Genomic DNA, 19,522 nt, shown 5'->3' with positions numbered 1-19,522 from the left:
AAAATTCTACAATCCCTGCATATGTCAAACTTGTGCTCCAGATGCTCCAGCAAAGCTATACTTAGCAGCTGCATTTGCATGCATCTGAATTCAGTGAGGGGTTTGGGAGCCTCTCTGTGCCCACTCCACATGGAAGATGTCCTTTCTCTATTCACTCAACCAATTATTTCTGCTCATCTTGACAAATGTTTGGTACCACCTCTTTCCAGAACTTCTCTGTCCACGAAGCCGAACCAGTTAAAGTTAAAATATGCAATGTCACAACCTTAAGGTTTCTTGACCCTGCTGACCAAACTTACTTTCCATCCCTCACCTCAATCTATCACTTTTAACACATTTCTTCCATGGTTTAGAATTACTATTATGTCTTACAAAATTCTACCAACAAGGACAGAGAGTTCCCCATAAGATGGTGGAAAGAGTGAGACACTCCCCACACACGCAGAGGTAAAGACTCAGATTTCCTAAAGCACCAGGGGTCACAGATCTGATAATCACTGATCTGGTAATCCTGGCAGCACAAGGATGTCTGTAATCAAAATATTGATGATTACATGATCCATATGAACTCTGGATGTTGCTGTATTTGCAAAATATTTCAGAAAAACAAAACTCGCTCCTCACTGTCAGCACAAATATGCAAAAGGTTAACTGGTTATAATCATCATATTGATGATTACATGACCCATATGAACCCTGGATCTTCATGTATTTTCCAAACTTTTTAGAAAAACAATCCCCAGCTACTAAACCTCTCCCAGCTGTGTACTCAATTGACAGGCATATAATTTCAGCAGAGGGTGAAAAAAGGATGTTTATATTTTTGGGGAGCGACAAAGCGAAGGTGGTTATAAGCTTTCTTTTATCAGTAGTAACATGAAACAAACAATAGACTTTCACGTCTTCCAAACAAAAACCTGAAACTTCCTTCAGCCCTGACACATGGCATTTGTTAATTGCTGTGATTCTTTGAACCCTGGTTTCTGGTGGGACTGCAGCATGACAGGACTGAAACAATAGAGTGTTTTGATATGGAAAGCATGTAGTTCCCACAGCTTCTCAGTGCATTAAATCAGGATTGCATGCATTGAACGTCTTCATTCAGCAGTAAATTTAAGTTACCATCATGGCAGCACAAATATCCTTATAGGTTTTCAATTCCCACAAAACTTTGCCTTTTGGGGCAGACGTGGGAGATAACTTTGCCACATCCATTTGTACCAATTACCTCTCCAATACGTCATTGCCACCACACAGACTTGGCATACCTGCTCACTTAGTTAAATCCCAGGAGTTATGTATGAATCCTACCCAAGCTGACCTGATCCTCTAGGCAAAACTCAGTTCCTGACTTGCCCAAACCACAATGTCATTTGAAAATGTGTCAGTATTCAATGGGCACACAGATGATGGCATTAAGGGCTGGACACACCCCTATTGCATTGAGGTGTACCCTTTATTTTCATAATATTGCAAATATCTTCCTTTACTGCTTTGTTATTGACTCACACATCTAATCCCCATACTTCTTTACAGAGGAAAGCCACTCTCACAAGGGCTGTAGCTTCTGTGCAGGGCTGCCTGCTCACACCCCCTCTGTGCCAGTGCAGTCACAATTCCATGTGTCTGTTTTCAGTCTGAGAGTTCGTGGACCACCAGCTGCCAGTGTGAAAAGAAACACAAGCAAGTAATGGTGAAGTTGTCCCCTTTGATGGAGCAACAGGTACTGCTCCCGTTTGTCTCACTTATCACAGCCTGTGCAGACAGATGTGCTCTCCTGGCTGACCTTGGCCCTTCCTGCCTTTCAGCCCCAGGTCTTTTTTCTTGGGTTATTTTAGACTCTCAATTCTACCTGCATGATCCAACATCTTTGCACTTGTATTTATCAACAACATCCCTCAGGGTATTTTTTCCCCCACAGATTTCACATGTAATCAAAATTCATGCCTCTGTTCAGTTTTCTTTATTTTCCTGTTTTTTAAATCTGAGATTCAGTTTCTGTTCCAAACATGCAATGATGGGTCATCGGCCTCCTATCACTCATATCTGTTTTTAATTACAGTTTTACTTTCTCTTCATGCTTTCCAGGGAAAAAAAAAAAAATTAAAATTATCAGGGGAAAAAGGTTATCTCATATTTCATTTGTTGTGTGGCATTAAGTACTTCTCAAATTTTGGTAGGACAATTTCATAGCCTCCTTTTCCTGAATTAATTAGAAACCCAAAAACACTCAAAAAACATTCTACAGTCAGAAAAAAAGGCAATTTCCTGTTTGAGTTAATTTTCCCTGGCACCAGCTATGGTCAGGCAAAGTGAAGTGCTGCTTCAGTCTTCTCTAGTTGCTTTCCACAGTCTGCGTCAGCCCTTCTGGACTCTTTGTTGTTGTTGTTCCATTTTCCACTTGATTATTTTTGGATTTTATTTCTTTTTACCCCAGGTACACTGCATTGTCAGTAATCAACTGAGTTCTCAGAGTGTTTGAACACTCATGCAGGTCCCCTCAGCTTAACAGGACATGTTTTTCTTCCCCATGTTTTCAGAACCTATAGCAGAAATTATTTAAAGTTCACATTCTCAATGCTTACAGAGAATTTCGGGTATAAGCTACAAATAAATTGTCCCCTCTCACCACAGAAAACTGTTGTACCTACAGGGCTCTATGAACTGTCTCTCTGCTGCTTACACATCTGCAAAGACAATCCACCTGCTTTACGGCTACTGACTGTTTGATCAAGGGCTCTGGGTATTTCAATAGCCACAATGAGAAGCTGCTTTGACCGGTCTTGAATAGGAAAGAGATGTTTCCTCACAAACCAAATTCTGCCTCATTTAAGAGAGACAGAAGCGAGGTGGGTCAAGGTAACCCCAAGTACAGGCTGAGCAGAGAATGGTTTGAAAGCAGACCAGAGGAGAAGGGTTTGGGGGAGTTGCTGAAGAAGCTCAACATGAGCTGGCTGTGTGCACTCAGCCCAGAGAGCCAAACATGTCCTGGGCTGCATCCAGAGCCCCGTGGGCAGCAGGGCAGGGAGGGGATTCTGCCCCTCTGCTCTGCTCTGCTCTGCTGAGACCCACCTGGAGCACTGCACCCAGAGCTGGGCTCCAGCACAGGAGGGACAGGGACCTGCTGGAGCCAGCACTGAGGGGAGGCTGCTGAGATAATCAGAGGGATGGAGCACCTTGGCTGTGGAGAGAGGCTGAGAGAGTGGATGTTGTTTACCCTGGAGAAGGGAAGGCTTTGGTGGGATCTTAGAGCAAGTTTCAATACTTAGACTACAAGAGAGCTTGAGAGAAACTTTCGGCAAGGCATGTAATGCCAGGACAAGGGTGAATGGCTTCAAACTGAAAGAGAGTAGGCTTATATTAGATATTACAAAGAAATTCTTTACTGGGAGGGTGATGAGACACTGGCACAGGCTGCCCAGAGAAGCTGTGGGTGCCCCATCTCTGGAAGTGCTCAAGGCCAAGCTGGATGGGGCTCTGAGCAATGTGGTCTAGTGAAAGGTGTTCCTGGCTATGGAAGGGGAGTTGGAACAGGAAGATATTTAAGGTCCCTTCCAACCCAAACCATTCCACAATTCAATGATATGGCTTGAGAACACAACTGCAAATCTCCTCCTGCAAGAGGGGTAAGTTGCAATGAGCTATGACATATGGGCTTTGCAAAGGTTCACTGAGGGCTGTACTGCAAACTGGAGGAGGAGGGAGGCATTTCCTACCACTGTAGCCTTGAGTGGCAAAATAACAAAAGACATGGCACAAGCTGGATGAATGCAGAGCAGATGTTGTGGATGGAAAACATGTCTTGTTTCTTGGCCCTGTTTTTCTGGACAAAGCTATATGATACATCAGATTCAATGATAAATATGAATTAGAATATACTTGGTGCCTCTGTTCCTATCACTTCATTCCCAGACTCTGTGAAATGATCCATGTTAAATAGAATCATTTTTGGAAGGGTTATTTTAATCCAGATCATGGGGTGTAGTTCAGTACAGACTGAAATTCCTGCCCAAGCAGTGGTCATATCAGATCTGAGGGGGCAGTGAATTGTGAAGTATGAGAAGCAAGCCCACAGAAATGAGGAGAATTAGTCAGAAGAACAAGATGTCTCCAGCCAGTTTTTGCCATCAAATATCCTGTGCTATGTATACACACAAAAAAATTTTGAACAAACCTGTCCAGGTACAAATTCAGAAAGCATATCATGCCTCCACTCACCTTTTCAGGTCAGGTCAGTTTTTGCACAAAAGTTTGGGTTTTTTAAAATTTCTGTTTAGATGATGTAATGATCACAAATACCCACTGATCTTAGAATTCTATTATTTTTCATGCTAAAGTACTAAATTTCCTACCAATAACTCAACATATGAGAAAATAGATCCCAGGCACTGAGCATCATGACAAAAAAGGTTGAAAACTTCTTTTCACCACTCATTGCTCTTGGTGGAGTAATGATGTTAAATACGAGATTGCAGTCCCTAAATTTTGAACTTGTATCATTTTACAGTGGATTTGGAGGCACATCTGAGAAAATACTAAGGATTTAAAATACATCAGGTCCTCATCCTCCCTGTTTTATCCATGCCCTTGTTGCCACATGCCATATGCTGGAGCTGGACAGTCACAATCACTCACAGGTATTGCAAAAGGAGGACATCACAGTGCAGTGTTTGCCAAGGCTCTGGTAAGAGCAGCATTAAGACCTGGCACACCTGGCACAAACTGACCTTCCCGTGTGCCACACAAAGGCGTGTTTGCCAAGGGCACCCTTTGAACTGAAGCTGTACTAACTGTTTCAGTCAAATTTGTCAAATTTTAGTACCAAAGAGAGCAATGCATTTCCTTACCAAAAGCAGATGTAAAAATTTCAACCATTAGAAGTAATTAGTATTAATCATCTTTCAGCACTGAACTACATTACTATTTGCATTTCTCCACCCCTCCTTACATCCTCTTGTGTTTGAATACCTCAAGAGCAAAACAGGGAATAGCATGTGTTGTACCACTCCCTGCTTTGCAAACACAGAAAGTGAGCTGCAGAGTGGACAACAAAAATGTGTGTTTTGAATCCAAAAACTACTCTTTTTCAGGACTGAAATCTGATTTGGCACAATTACAACCTGGAATAAGTTTAAGGCACTGTAAGTGCTCACTCCTGCCATCAGAGTTTACAAAAGTAGTGTAGCCTCTGGTTTAAATCTACTGACTCGGTGCAAAGAGTTTGAAAGTATTCCTGAAACCTCCCTGCTTTTTCCACACCTGAAGAGGTATCGTGGATGAGGTGAGCCAGCCCTACAGCTATTTTCTGGTGCTGTTCCAATCAATATATACAGAAACCCATGGAACTCTGCGCTCCCACCCCTACACTCCAATGTGCCAATGCAATTAGCTGTAATTGCTGGGAAACAGGCTCAGTCTGTTATCTGCCACGTCTTAGAGTAATGATCCAACATCCTCCATCTGTCTTCATTAAAACACTCTTTAAACTGACACCAGGATGGCAGTCAAAAAACTGCATTCAGCTCCTCTGGGTGAGTTAGTTGCGAGGACGCTCAAGTTACGGATCAACAGCTGTGGCGGAGCGGGTTCCCGAAGAGAAACGCAGTCTGATCCCTCTGAAACAAACAATAGCAGCTTCCCCGGGTGGCTGCTGCTGCTGCTGCTGCTTGGAATCATGCACAGCTCAGCTCACTCCACCCAGACGTCTCTCAGCTCGCCCCTAGGAAAAGCTCAACCCCCGAGCGCTTTGATTAAGCTTCGCAAAACTCTTGAGTCTGGGAAAAAAAAAAAAAACCACAAGTTTCTGTCTCCCCCACCACCCCGAAACTGGCAGGAAAAACAAGAGAGCGGAAGGAAAGCGTTAAATCTTACCCTTGAAGGCTTGTAAAAGTCACAGCAACAAAGTTGCTGCCCTCCATAGCACTCCGGTACACTCCTCTCTTCTCATTTACGCGCAGCTTTATCCCCTCCCAAGACCGACGGCTTCGCTCGCAGTCGCAGCGCCAGGACATTCACCTAAGGACGCAAACCTTATCTGTGCTGCGAGATGGGCATCGCGTGTCCTCTCCGACACCCTTAAAATCCGCCGCTGACTCGCTCTGACATACAATGTCCCGGCAACTACACTTACTCTAAGTTCCCTACTTCTTACTTCATCGCTGGACTTGGCTCCTTGCCAAATTTTTTTTTCTTTTCCTCCCCTTTTCTTTTTTTATATTCTGTTTCCTGTAGGGAGGGAGAGTGTAGTAGCTCTCTTAAAAATAAAATGCTTCAGTGCTACAAACTGTGAAAGAGTAAAGCAGAAAAGCACAGCACCTAGGCTTGGGGAACCCCAATTAACTCCAGAAGCAACAGCTGCTTGCTTTACCTACCTCCTGCCGACGTGGAAGCTTTCAAAAGGAAAGCAAGCGAGTAAAAGAGTCCAACATATCAAATGGCTTTCAAAAAGGATGAACTTGGGAAGGGATCTATTTCTCAGCAGCAGCCCCTCTCTCTGTGTCCGCAACACTGGAGTTGGTCAGGGCTCCTTAAACCCAGAGACACAGTCCTACGAGCTGATCCAAAGGCTCCACCTCACCCACTTTCCAAAGTTGTGAGTAGCAAAAACTCTGCAGAGAAAAGCCTCATAGAGCACAATTGCATAACTCAACCACAGAGCTTCCTCCAGCCGGCCAGAGGATTGCTTCGGCGCTGAATTGCTTGCTCATCCCGAGAGCATGACCTTCCCTTGCCCTCTGGGACACCTGCCTGAGCACACTGTGGTCACAGGGACCCTCCTCACCAGAACCCCCCCAGCACTCCCATAAGCCTTCCAACCTTCCCACCCCATTTTCCCACTTCAACAAACAAAACATTCACTTTTTTTCCCAAGTTGTGGGACCTTTCACAATACAGTCCCCTGGCAATTTACCTGCCAGCTGCTCTAATCTTCCAGACCAAAACTGGGGCAACTACAACTTTAATCCACTTCTAGCTTCCCTATACCTGTGAATTGAAATTATTTTTAAAGCACCATATTCTTTACATAGTCATGTTCACAATAATGCCTGCCAGGAACATCTCCATGTATTGTGACAACACAAGAAACTTTAGCATTTCTATGTGTACTTCTGTCTGAATTTTCCTACAGGGAAATTCATGAACACTGTTAAAATTAATTTCATACCTACCCACTTGAATGCATTAATCAGCTGATTAATTATAGTAACACAAGAGTCAAGGCTTTGCCAAAGAGTATTTTCTACAAAATTAAACCTTCTGTAGTCAAAAGGATAGGTATGGAGGACTCTAGAAACTATAGTGGTAGTGCTCCAGTGCTGGTCATGAAGGTTGAGGAACAGAGTGACAATGAAGAGAACACTCTTAACACCAGAAGCCATTTCTGAAAGAAGAAAAAGAGTCTGTGTCCTTTGCTATGACTTCAGGGATATTCCAAGCTACACCAATTTGAGACAATGCTCACTGAATTGGCTTCCTTGTTTCAACACACATACAACAGCCAACATGGGACGTGGCACAGAGGACTGATCTCCTGAAGATCCAGGTCATTTTCAGATGACTATGACCTTGACAGATCTGGCTGGAGAAGAAATTCCCCTTGCACTAGCCATTTTTCATTTTCTTGCCACCCACACCTCATTTCAACAGCAACAGACCAAGTATCAGATTTTTTCCTGCAAGCAAAAGTACAAGGATTAATTTTGGTCCTTCTACATATTTGGAGAACCCCTTGGTATTGCCTCATTCTGGAGTTTTTCTCTTTATTATAACTTTCATCTGCTTTTCTTCATGACAATTTAATATGTTAGTTGATTACGAGTCATTCTACACTACTCCTACTTTCTTTGCTGCTGTCTTTATACTTGCTTGTTACCACTTTGGCATCAGCCACAGTTTCTTCTTTCCTAGAGTTAGGTTTGTCTCCTTTAAAACACAAGTGGAACCAGCCATAAAGTCACCCAGCTTTGGGTTTTGTTCAGACTTTAAAATTGCTAAGAGTTTAGAAGGCTATTTTATTATTTTTTCTTGGCACTGAAAATCCATCTCACATATATTGGACATGACTTTTTCCCTCAGCTATACTTTCCTTATAGACTTCGTTGAACCTCCTCATGCAGGGAAGTTTAACACACATGGACACACTCAGAAGAGCAGGAGTGACTTAGGGTTATGAACTCAGCTCTGGGTTCTCTTGTCCTTGCCTTACACTTTGTTCCCTGGATAGCATCTTCACAATCACCACACAATTTGTATCCTCCTCTGCAGACTTCCAAACATGTCAGAGAGTGCTGCTGCTTGCAGTGACACTTGTGGAAATTTCAGTTCCTGTATAAAGGGTCTACACATATGTTGTCTGTCCCCTGAAGCCAGCATGGTTTGGGCAGAGATTCAGCTGGGCAGATGCAACAGGGCAGCAGTCACTTGCCGTGATCCACAGTGGTGGGGAGAAGTTAAATCTGTAGTTTTTTCAGTAAACAAGCTGTCTTCCTGGCCAAGCGGCCTCCTCCATACCATGCCCCTTCACCTTTGAATCCTCCACTTTCCCAATGCCCACTAGTCATAGAGGGCTAACTAGGGTGGGATGAATTTAAATTAATGCCGTTAAGACCTTATCCACTGACTTTATCTGGGAAAGTGGCTACAGTCCTCCAGCCTCTGCAGCATTTCAACTGCCATCAAGATGCAAAACTGAAGCCTCAGTAACACTGTTTTAAAGGGTGCTCTCAGCCCACTCTCCAGATCAGATTTGGTCTTCCTTCAAACAGCAAAGCTGACAGAGCAGAAGACCTTCTCAAGAGCACTCAGAACCCAAATATGTCTGGTGACTTAGTAACAGGTGAATGCCTTCCTTGAATGTGTTAATATGTCTTTAAGTAACTGGAGCAAATTAGAGGATAGGAGAGAAACAAAAGAGAAGCACACCCTGGAGCATCCCACAATGCAGACTTAAACCAAATGCCAGTCCTTGAGAGAATCTCTCCCTGTGATATGCAATTTTTAAAATTACTGATGCTCATCTTGATGCTTTCCCAATGATCCAATATATTTCAAAGGGAGCACTGATGGTCTCTGCTTTCCCTTACTCTCTTATAGCTGCACTCTGCCACTGCTGAACTGCAAGGTTTGAAACTCAACCTGCTCTGCCACGGCTGGTACCACTCTGAGATGAGTGATGGTACCACTCTCTGATGAGCACGCTGGGCTCATCCCCCAAGCCCAGAGCTGACGCAATCTCCAAGGATCACTTCCACCCACCCAACATCATCTCCCTCTCCTAGAACAGCACAAGTGCATTGCTCAGTTCCTAGCCATGCCAGTCACTGTTCCAGAAAAGCCTTTTTACATGGCTCTGGAGGGCTTCCTCACAAACTCCCAAGGGTTAGCCTTAGATGACTGAATCACCTCCCACAGCATATGCTTCCCTTATCCCAACTTTCCCCACAAGTCCTGACCAGTGAGGAGCTCCTTGTGTAGGGGAGGGATAAGTAGCCCGCTTCACTGTGGGGACACCTGAAACATCTGTTATTATGAGCACCTGCAGTGGTGATGGTTATACTTGCAGTCCAAGTGGTCAGTGGCAACAGGAGACTTTCTGTATCCTCTTCTTGTCAAAAGTCAGAGTAGGATGCATGAGAAATACAGGACTGAAAGGAACAAACCAGGACATTATTGTCCGCTCCTTGGCTATGAGACAACTGTTTTAAAAATAGATTGTAAGGAGAATATCCGAGTCATAAATTGCTGTAGTCCAGGAAACACCAGCACAATTATAAGGTGAATAACAAAATACCAAGGACTCCAAAATAAGCTGTATAACACATAAAGCAGCAGTGTCCTTGATCCCTGTGGAGGATCCTACTAGTAGAACGCACACCACAGCTCTGCAGAGGAAGGGAAAACTAAATCCTATGTGTTGTTATCATGACCTGCCTGTGGGTGGAAAATGAAATAGGAGAGGAAGGTAATGTCATGAAGTGACGAGTTGTTCTAGGGCTGTCCTTGCCTTTTGGGAGCTACTCTGCTCATTTTACCACTCCTCCAGGGAATTCCAAATTAACCCAATTTGAAGGGATGCTCTGGATTCCTACCTCTGTATCCATCTCTCTGGATATAATCTGAGGTGCAGCTCTAGCACTGCAGGTTCATACAGAAGTATTCCCATACTTCACCAGTTACTCCAGAAGCTGTGAGCTGTTCCAGTGCACACCACATGGAAATGGTCAGAAAATAGCTTCTCTGAGTGTGTGTGGAATAACCTGAGTCATACTGATCAGGACACGGTAGTGTGCCACTTACCTTCAGCAGGGCAGGATGAGTGTGTGGCTAGAGATGCCTTTTCTCCACCAACACCCCTTGCACAGTATTCCAAACCCTTAACAAACAATGGCCAGCTAAGAAAAATAATGACAAATTTTTAAAAAAAGAGCCCAGACTCTTTTATTTAAAAAGAAAGCAACAACTTGTTCTGACAATTGTTGATCTCATCTTCCTGGCACCAACCCCTGCAAATGTGATACCATCTGATGTTTTAAACCAGAAATTGAAATAATGTCTCTCAGGTGTCGCCTTTGCAGCCCTTAGGAGATAGAGCAGAGCTGAAAACCTTTTCGTTGAAAAGCCAGGGGTTCAGATGCTCAGATTACACTGAAGAGCAGAAAAAAAGTGCAGAAGAAAATAAATTCTGCAGAGAATAAAGCCCAAGACTACCTCATTTCTGAGTCCAGTTCCCACCAGATTTGGATCTTGTGTTTACAAACTCCCTCCTTCCCTGCTCTGGGAAGGAAGATGCTGTTTCAAGAGAGAAGTCTCCTGGGTACCTGAAATATTCTCTGTGATCCTGTGAGAAACTGAGTGATTTGGTGGACAGAGATATTGGAAGGAGCTGATGGAGATCCTCCTGTCTCAGTATTACATTCCTGGAATAAAAATCTGTGTCTCTGCCTTTGCCCATGACACTGCACGTGCCCAGCTGGATGGGCAAAGTCAGGGATTAATCAGCTGTAGCAGCAAACCCCAGAGGTGCCCACACTTCGTTTAACAAGTGTTTCCTAATCATCACCAGTGAAAAAGAGGGGAATCCCAGGGGGATGCCTGGGAAGGCTTGTTAAAAGCTAATCACACGAATGTGAATAGAAAAAAAATCAATAGCTGAGGGCAAAGCATCAGCCCAGCTCCTTAGAGCCCTTGAGGACAGTATCCTTTGTAACAGGGGTGTTGCACAAAGCCCATGGCTACTATTGCAAGGCAGCAGCTGCCACAAACACATATGCCATGTGTGGTGACACTTCAGACTCTGTCACTTGCCCACTCCTCAGATATACAAAAAAAACCCAGCTCCAACCACTGAGGAATTAGGATACCCCTTAATAGGACCCCGTGGTTGAACACACAGAGGAAATCCAACCCATGCCAAGCCTCCACATTTTACAGAGACTTCCCACAATCTTCCACACTCTTCTGCACTAGGTTTGGGTGGAAAGGATGGGAAGCCCCTGGATCTGCATGGCTTCTGCATACTGTACAGCATCAGCCAAGAGATCTGGAATTTATTTCTTTACTTCTTCATGGTTTCATTACATATTGCTCTAAAGATCAATTATCCATTCCATGAAAGATGTTCTGAGAGAACATTCCATTAGTGATGTTCTGAGAGAATTCCTGCAAATAGCATGTCACATCTGTTATGCTCATAAGCATTTTAACCATAATTCCAAATTGAACACACTGTATGCATGTATATCTCCACTGTGTCTTTTCTATGTTACAATTATATCTGTCCTGCAGGAAAAATATGGAGGCTACTTGCTGCCTGCCACAAAATTACTCCTAATATCAAATTATCTTTTTAAATCTTTTTCTAGTATTAGTTACTGAATTATGTATTCAAGGCTTGGCTAGATTAACCTGGTGGAAGGTGTTCTGTCCATGGCAGGGGGTTGGAGCTAAGATGATCTTTAACATCCCTTCAACCCAAATCATTCTACAATTCTATAATTAGGTCTTTATTATGTTATTATAGTTTTTGATGGCTAGATCATGATAAGCTGGCCCACTTCAGAGAGGTCACAGGGCCTTGGGGGTGACCAACTGATGTTCACTTTAGGGATATGCAGCAGGACCAGCATTCCATGGAGCCATGATCCCAAAAGGGGATGTGAGCACACAGGAGTATAATACTGTAGTGCTGCAATAATTTCTAGTGCTGATGGCTGGGACTGAGTTGGCTTCTTGACCTGCCAGAACTCAAGTTCTGTGAACTTTGAGAAGAACAAGGAAACCTCTGCCTGGTGGCAAAGGAGGATGCTCTGGAAAAAAAATAGCTATCATATAAAACAAGGCCCAGGGAGCCTAATATATTGACAAGAGAGAACTTGGGTTCTCTCTGGAACTTGAAACCTGAGGTAATTAAGCAAAGATCTAAAATATCTGTGCTAACACAATATGACATAAATAAGCACAAAACAATTTATTTCCCTGGATATTTCCCCAACAAAACTGCATGACATTTTAATCAACAGTTTGCACTTCAATTTGCAGCACCACCTTGGCAGTAAATAAGCCATATATATCCACAGCTGTGCCAGCATGGCTGCAGCACATGCCAGATCCCAGCACTGCCAGCCTTTGCTTTTATTCAGTTTAATTTATGTTATATTGTTCCAGCATCTGTTCTCCAGGTATTTAATAGAAGTGCATGTTCCTTTGCACTTGCTTGGCTGAGAGCAACGAAATATATTATTCCCATCTCTGTGAACAAAGACAGCCAGTGTTTCGGCAGTGAATTCCTGTTAACTGGGATAAAAGTTGTGCATGTGAATCCCTCTGCAGCCTTATGAAGGAGAGGAACAACATGATGGATGCCTGGGGCCTTTAGGATGTGATGGCAGAGTTAAGGAGGACATGCTCTTCACCCAACAGCTCAGGAGAACCCAAAGGGGACAGCAGCAGCTAAGCCAGCGGGAAATGTGCAGTGCACACAGCCACAAGGATGTTGGGTGTGTAACTCCTTTGAGGTTAATCACTGCCATTTCTTGCGCTGGGATATGATGCAGTATCACAGAAGATCCCTTTAAAAACAAGGAGGTACAGGAACAGAAGAGGTAAGTATTTAAACACCCTATTCCCAGTGTTACCATTTGTCATATCACTTCTGATTTTCGTGTGCTGCTTAAGGGTTGAATAAGTTGTGGGCCCCATAAGGAGGGACAGCATTTCCTGTTTCTGATAGAGTAATCAAGGTTTTGTTGGTGTATCTCCAGAAGGCAGTGACATACAGCCTCAGACTGCTAATGAAGATACACAACAAAAAAAACCACATTATCAAAAGACTCTGGGACTAAAGGGAATGAAGTAAGGTTTCAGCAGTACTGTGCAGCACCAAATGCGTAGTCAGGAGAAATAAAGAAAGTAGTTTTCTTAATAAGGAAGTAAGAAAACCCACAAAACCCATGGCCCTTTATCTTGCTGTGGCACTGAAGCATAAAAGCTCAACCATTTTTGGTCCCTCCTCCCCACAAGGAGATAGATAATCTTTAGATAACCACAGGATATCCCAGCTTAAAATAATAGAAAGAGAGGTGGAAACTGCATGAGGACTAGTGCAGGCAAAGAGGAACTGTGCTCTTAAGCAAAATCTCCAGGGTGTGTTTTGTTATTTTAGGTTCTTTTTTTGTGCTGTGTTCCATTATTTCCAAATCTGCATTTTTAACTTTCTTAGCAGCCTCTTTACATGTAAATTGAACCTACAAGAACACTGGAGAGGGACTGTAGACAAAATCATGCAGTGATAGAACAAGTGGGAATGGCTTTAAATTGAAAGAGAGTAGGTTTAGATTAGATATTCGGAAGAATTATTACTGTGAGAGTGGTAAGACAGTAGCACAGCTTGCCCAGAGAAGCTGTGGCTGCAAATGTTCAAAGCCAGGCTGGATGGGGCTTTGAACATCCTGATCTGGTGGACATTGTGCCTTCCCATGGTAGGGGGCCTGGAAATACATTATTTTACTGTCCCTTCAGATCTAAACCGGTCTGTAATTCTATGATTACAACCTTGAATCTTGGCAAAAACAACATGTTCCTCATTCCAGATGTGTCACATCTCAAAAGCAGAGCTCTGCAATGCTCTGCCTGTGGCCCAGCTCCACACAGGGCTGCTGGTATGCCCCGTGCCCAGCTGCCCATGTAGCTGCTTAGGCTGATTTGGCAGCAAATATTCACAGGGCTTGAGTAAAGCAGAAATGTCTTCTAAGGACTGTTAGTATCTGGCCAAGTTCCCTGGGTAAAGCCAAGTACTAGAAAACACATGTAATCCCTAAAGACTTTGTAAAGATGGTGTAATCAGAACAGAATAAATGCTTTGTGTCAATAAATGAAAGTCATAATTTCTCTCAGAAAAGCATGATTGGATTAGCTCTGGGGATGAGAGTGGTACAGAGATGTAAACAGGTCAGACAGAGGTCTGAGTGTTTCTTTGGATGCCATCTGCTTAACAGGTGGTGTCTACCCAGGCAAGGACTTGAATTTTTTCCTACGATCACATTGCTGTTTTGGCCATAGGAGAAAAAACCAGCATTAAACACAAAGGGGATAGTCAAAGGCAGTGTCCCAAGTGAGTTTGCAGAGCATATTTGGGAAGAGTGTATTTACACTGGTCAAGCAAAAAAATGCTGAGAAAAAATGCTGTTTGTAAACCAAATAAAGAAAAGCACATTTGCCTGTCCAGCCGACCTGCAGTACAACTTTGCAGCAAGGGTTGATCAGAAATGAAACTGGTGACAATCCAGAGAATGACAATCTCTGGCAAGCACACAAAGTCAAAAGTAATGTCTGGTGTCCAGCTGTAGCTGGGAAATCTCTCTAGCATGTGGTGAAGTTGTGCTTCACACAGCTGTACCTTGAGACTCCCAAAAATGCCTGGGACATGAGACAATCATGCCGGTGAGGCATGAAATTTAAATAGACCAAAGTGTATATTGCTTCATTAATCAATATCTGTTGTAGTGGAAAGTTTTGGGATTAATGGTTTCTTGGAAACTTGTTTCAGCACCTGATCTTGCAAGTGTTCTACAATTTTGTTCAGGTTTTTGGTATTTGTTTCAAGTCTTTTCCTTGTTAATGAAACAAGAAGAGGCCTCCGTGGAGGCTCTACATCATGTGAAGGCAAAGAGTCAAAGAAGAAAGGAATGCATTTATGGAGCTGTGAAGGTCAGGCAGCAGAGGCAAAAGAATTCACTTCAGGAGCGAACCAGGATGAAGAGAAACAGCCCTAGAATTAGAAATAAATTTAAAGACAAACCCAATTGCTTGATGGATATACTAGTAAGGAAAGGCACTGGAAACCAGTGAATTTAATGTGGGATGCCTGTGTATTTGCAGGCAGTGGAGCCTGGAGATTCCTGAAAGGTACCTGAGAAATCTGACACAGGCATTGAGGCATCAATTGATCTTGCAGCAGGTAGACCTAGAAAGGATGTTAATTGGAGTAATAATGGTTTGCAGTCCCACAAATAAATATAAATCAGCATTAGATTCAGTTTATGCTCACATAATAGCTCCTACAAATTCAGCAGCTCAGGAAGAGATGCACTTCACTTTGGGTGGCTTTGCTGTAGGGGAACAGCCTTTGGGATACAGCCATCCCAGCCAGTGCAAAAACAGAGCCCTCGGGGGAAAAACACTTAGAGGACATGACTGGAAGGGTGGAGGGCTCTAGAAGACAAGGCAGAGCAATCCTAATTGGAATGCAAGACATCAGTCTCTTGCAAACATGCATAAATTAAGCAAAACTATTGTTCTGATTCCCCTCACACCTGTACCTTTTGTACTCTTGTAAAGCCAAATCTGTACATTTAAGATGGGAAAGTGAACAAAGTTTGTTTGTCTAAGAAGTGAGTTGGCAGATAAAGAATGCATTGGCAGCATTTCACAAGACAGCAAGAGTATAAATTACACACTGCAGCTCTTACTGAAGGGCAGGGGAAAGCAAGTGGAGGTCTAAATATTAAACGTGTAGGTAATCCAGGTTCCCACTGAAACTGCAACCTGCAGTGACTGCACATCCCAGTAAACTCAGACCCGCCCGAAGAACGGAGCAGGAAGGAAGTAATGGGTTCAAGAGTAACACTGAATCACCTGTGGAGGCAGGCAGGGAGCTGCACAGGCCCCTGGAGTGAGTCAGGGGAAGGGAAAAGGAGTCTTGTTTATCTATGGATCACAGCCCTGTCTGCAACCCTTTCACTGCTCCTGCTTAGAGTATGGCATTGGGAGCACTGGCAAAAACAGAACATTCCACCTTTAAATTGTGAAAATCACCTTTAAACATTTAAAGATACATATAGATTAGGTATAGGTCTACAAACTGTAGAGCAGAACTCACCTCTGACTTTTCCTGCTGCAAGAGTCTCAGGTAGCTTTTCCTCCTTACCTCTACACCACTTCACACGTGTGCAGGAACCTAATCCTGCTCCTCCTGCAGCCAGTGCCGAGCGCATGGAAACATTTAGGGTCCCAGACTGGACCCACGAGTGTAAGGGCTGGACTGATACCCAGACTAGACACTGCCAATCTGACTGTGTGGAAGGTGAGTCCAGAGTGTCCCTCCAACACAGACAGCCGACTGCCTGCTCATAACCAGGGATCTGTCTTTTCTGATAGAGACAAACTATTCCCAGTGAAGCTGTGAGCATTGTTTCCTAGCTGGTTTGAAGAGAGCTGTACAGTTACCAAACAGCACGATTTACTGTGATACCAGCAAATTGGCCTACATCTTTGTTTCCTTCCTTCCAGTGATCTTTGTTTGGCTTAAGCCTGTAATAGTGACTTTCAGTAATGCAAAACGGTGTGTAGGTCATGGCTAAACCAACACCTAGAACCAGACCTAAAGTGCAGTAAGTCACACATTTGACTAAATAGAGATCCACAGGGAGCTTTTATCACTAAGAAAAATAAGCCATCCAGTGAAAAGGAAGTAAACAGTTACTTCAGTACTGTGAAATGAAGTGTTACCTTCCTCTGATGCTTTGCAACCAAGTTAATGCTGAGAAATAAAGAGAGTGCCTCTGATCATCAGAAATATGGTCTTAATCTTTGCTGTCAATACTGTTTTTGAAGTAATTTAATATTTGCAGAGCTAGGTATCCCTGCAAATTTGCTTTACCTAAAACAAAAACGTTCCTTCTCCCATGGCCTCATTTAGCAAAATCTCCTTCTGGCTTTCATGGGACTTCTTTTGCAGGTGCCAGGATACCTGAATAATCGTGGGCAGAGAGAGAAGAGCAGTGCTTTGTGGTGAAAATCCTTCTTCAATGCATGCTAAAGTGTCTTACTCCTGGGATGTGAGTCAAAATAGTGCCAGATGTGAGGAAACTTTGGAGGACTTAGTATATCAGATGAGAAGGATTTGGGGGAAAGAGGTGATCTTTCTCAGTAGTGCAGAAGATACTTTGGATGTGCTACCTCTAGCAAAAACTTTGCAAAGTCTTCGGGCATCCACGAGTTGACTTTGCAGTGTGTCACATTCTGGCTTAATGAAACAAAAATAACTATGCTAAGAAAAGACTGTCCAGGAGAAACACAACACTGTGATTTCTATATAAGGGTCTTAAGTGGTGCGAATGCTTCATCCCAGTCTCATACCCTCCAGTTTTAAAGGCAGTGACACCATTTATCACTTAGCACACACAGGCCAGAGAACAACTTGCTAATTGGCCCATCTACCAGTTTGAGAGAGAGCACATTCCCTCCAGAGACAGCCAGTTCCAATGCAAACCCTCCATGATGGAGGCCTGTGTTTTGTGTGTTTATTGTTAAATTAAAATGCAATTGCCAGTAGTGATGATAGTGAAAATTCAGAGCACCTTTCACTGAGAAGGAGAAGCCCAGCTCTCCCTTCAGAAATTTACGACGAGAGGGAAGAGGGGCTTGGATCGAAAGCCAATAAATGAACCTGTGCTTTCCCAGCGACTTCGGAGAGCTTTACCAAAGCCACGCTGCAGTGGTCCCAGCTTGCTCTAGCTCTGAGTGTTGCTGACACACTGGGCCTGGCACTACAAACAGAAAACCTTGACACCAGGCTCATTATTGAGAAGCAACATTCAGAGATGGAGTAAAAATCCAGTATGCAAAAGAAAAAGAAAAACAAAAAACCAACTCCAAAAAAAACCCCAAACAAACAACAAAAAAACCAAAATCCAAAACAAAAACAAGCCAAACAAAAGCTGAAGTCTGGGTTTCTGTGCAAGTTTTTACGTTTTTCTCTTAGGATAAGCAATGAATAAACTGTCCTACCTGGCTGTTGTGTGTCTTGTGCTCAACCTGGAGCTGTTTGCCGCGGCGAACAGAAGGGACTGTTTTCAGCACCGCGCAAAGAGCCGCAGTTTGTGTTGAGCTCCCTGGACACAGGACTCCCCGCGGCTGGGAGGTGAGGCTGGCGAGGGCACAGCACGCTTTCCCGGGATGCACAGCCGTGCAGGGGCAGCGCGATCCAGGCGTTCCAGGATGTCCCGGTGCGTCCCGTGCCCTCGGCGAGGACGGCGAGGGGAAAGGCAAAGTTCCCGAGGCTGTGGGCGGAACGTGGCACCGGGTAGCACTGAGTAAATAAAAACCGAGTGATCCTTGGACTCGGGTGTGACACCAGGTATTACGAAGGTTCATACACCGTAGGCAGGACGCTGGATTTCACGGGAGAAGCGCAGCCCGCACCCCGCTTGCAGCTCAGGCGGCGGCCAGACCTTGAGCTCAGATTTTTTTGGCAGATCTGTCTTGTTGGACAGCACTCGGAGAATTTCAGTCACAAAATGTGTTCTTTCTTACGGGTCAGACATTTCACTGCCTCCCATAAGGACCTATAAAATGCACGCAGCTTTCTGTGGGATGGTTGCTTGTTTGAGGAGTTTATGGGGCCAGGAACTGCAGGATCCTGATTCGTGTTTCTGGATTCCGTGGTTGTGAGAGAAAAAAACACAGAAGTTCAGCTTTTGACACACTTTTTTTTTTTGTTTCAATGCCCTCTTGAGACTAAATAAAACGTTTACAAAGATAAATCTGAGATAGAGAAGAGACAGAACTAATCTAAAAAAGCCACCTAAGTACAATGGTGATAGGGTGCAATATGAAAACTTGCAATAAAATTAAATTGTCTAAGTAATGACGTTTATCTGCAACACCAGTTTTGCATACTTTCCTACATTTTGATAATGCAGACTTCCAGTGCTAATTCACAAGCTTTGATTTACTCCTTTAAGGTGTTTTTGCCACCAACTTTTAGGTTTAATGACACCTTCTGCCTGAAAAATTCCAAATTAGTGTCAGGTCTAAGTAGATAAAGATTTTTTTCAAAGAATTTTTTTTTTTAACATTCTTTGCAATATGCTAAATCATCGAATCAGAAGCCTTTCTAAAAGGTAATTCACACCCCCTTAACCACCTTATCTGTTTGGGGCGGTTTTGTTCTGTCTGTTCTTGATTAATGAAAAAAATTCATCAGTACCACTGTTTCCTGCATCCTTTTTCAAACTAAATCTAT

General features: G+C 43.5%; 1 protein-coding gene across 4 annotated transcripts in view; it reads right to left on the bottom strand.

Moving 5' to 3' along the window:
- The window catches only part of LOC135290479 (phospholipid-transporting ATPase ID-like), an 85,024-nt gene extending 66,562 nt beyond the window's left edge, over positions 1-18,462 (bottom strand). Inside the window, exons 1-2 of one of the 4 annotated variants that reach the window (XM_064404402.1) lie at positions 6,372-6,584; positions 5,872-6,015 (exon numbers count right to left, since the gene is read on the bottom strand). The gene's annotated coding sequence lies outside the window, so the exon portion shown is untranslated. Of the gene's footprint in view, positions 1-5,871; positions 6,160-6,371; positions 6,586-18,285 lie in introns of those variants that run through there. The other 3 variants (XM_064404403.1, XM_064404405.1, XM_064404401.1) reach the window with 3 other exon arrangements.
- Positions 18,463-19,522: the final 1,060 nt, after the last annotated feature.

This window comes from Passer domesticus, chromosome Z (assembly GCF_036417665.1).
Source record: "Passer domesticus isolate bPasDom1 chromosome Z, bPasDom1.hap1, whole genome shotgun sequence".
Taxonomy (NCBI): Eukaryota; Metazoa; Chordata; class Aves; order Passeriformes; family Passeridae; genus Passer; species Passer domesticus.
Note: the sequence above shows the minus strand (reverse complement) of the source record. Positions and strands in the feature narration are given on the sequence as shown.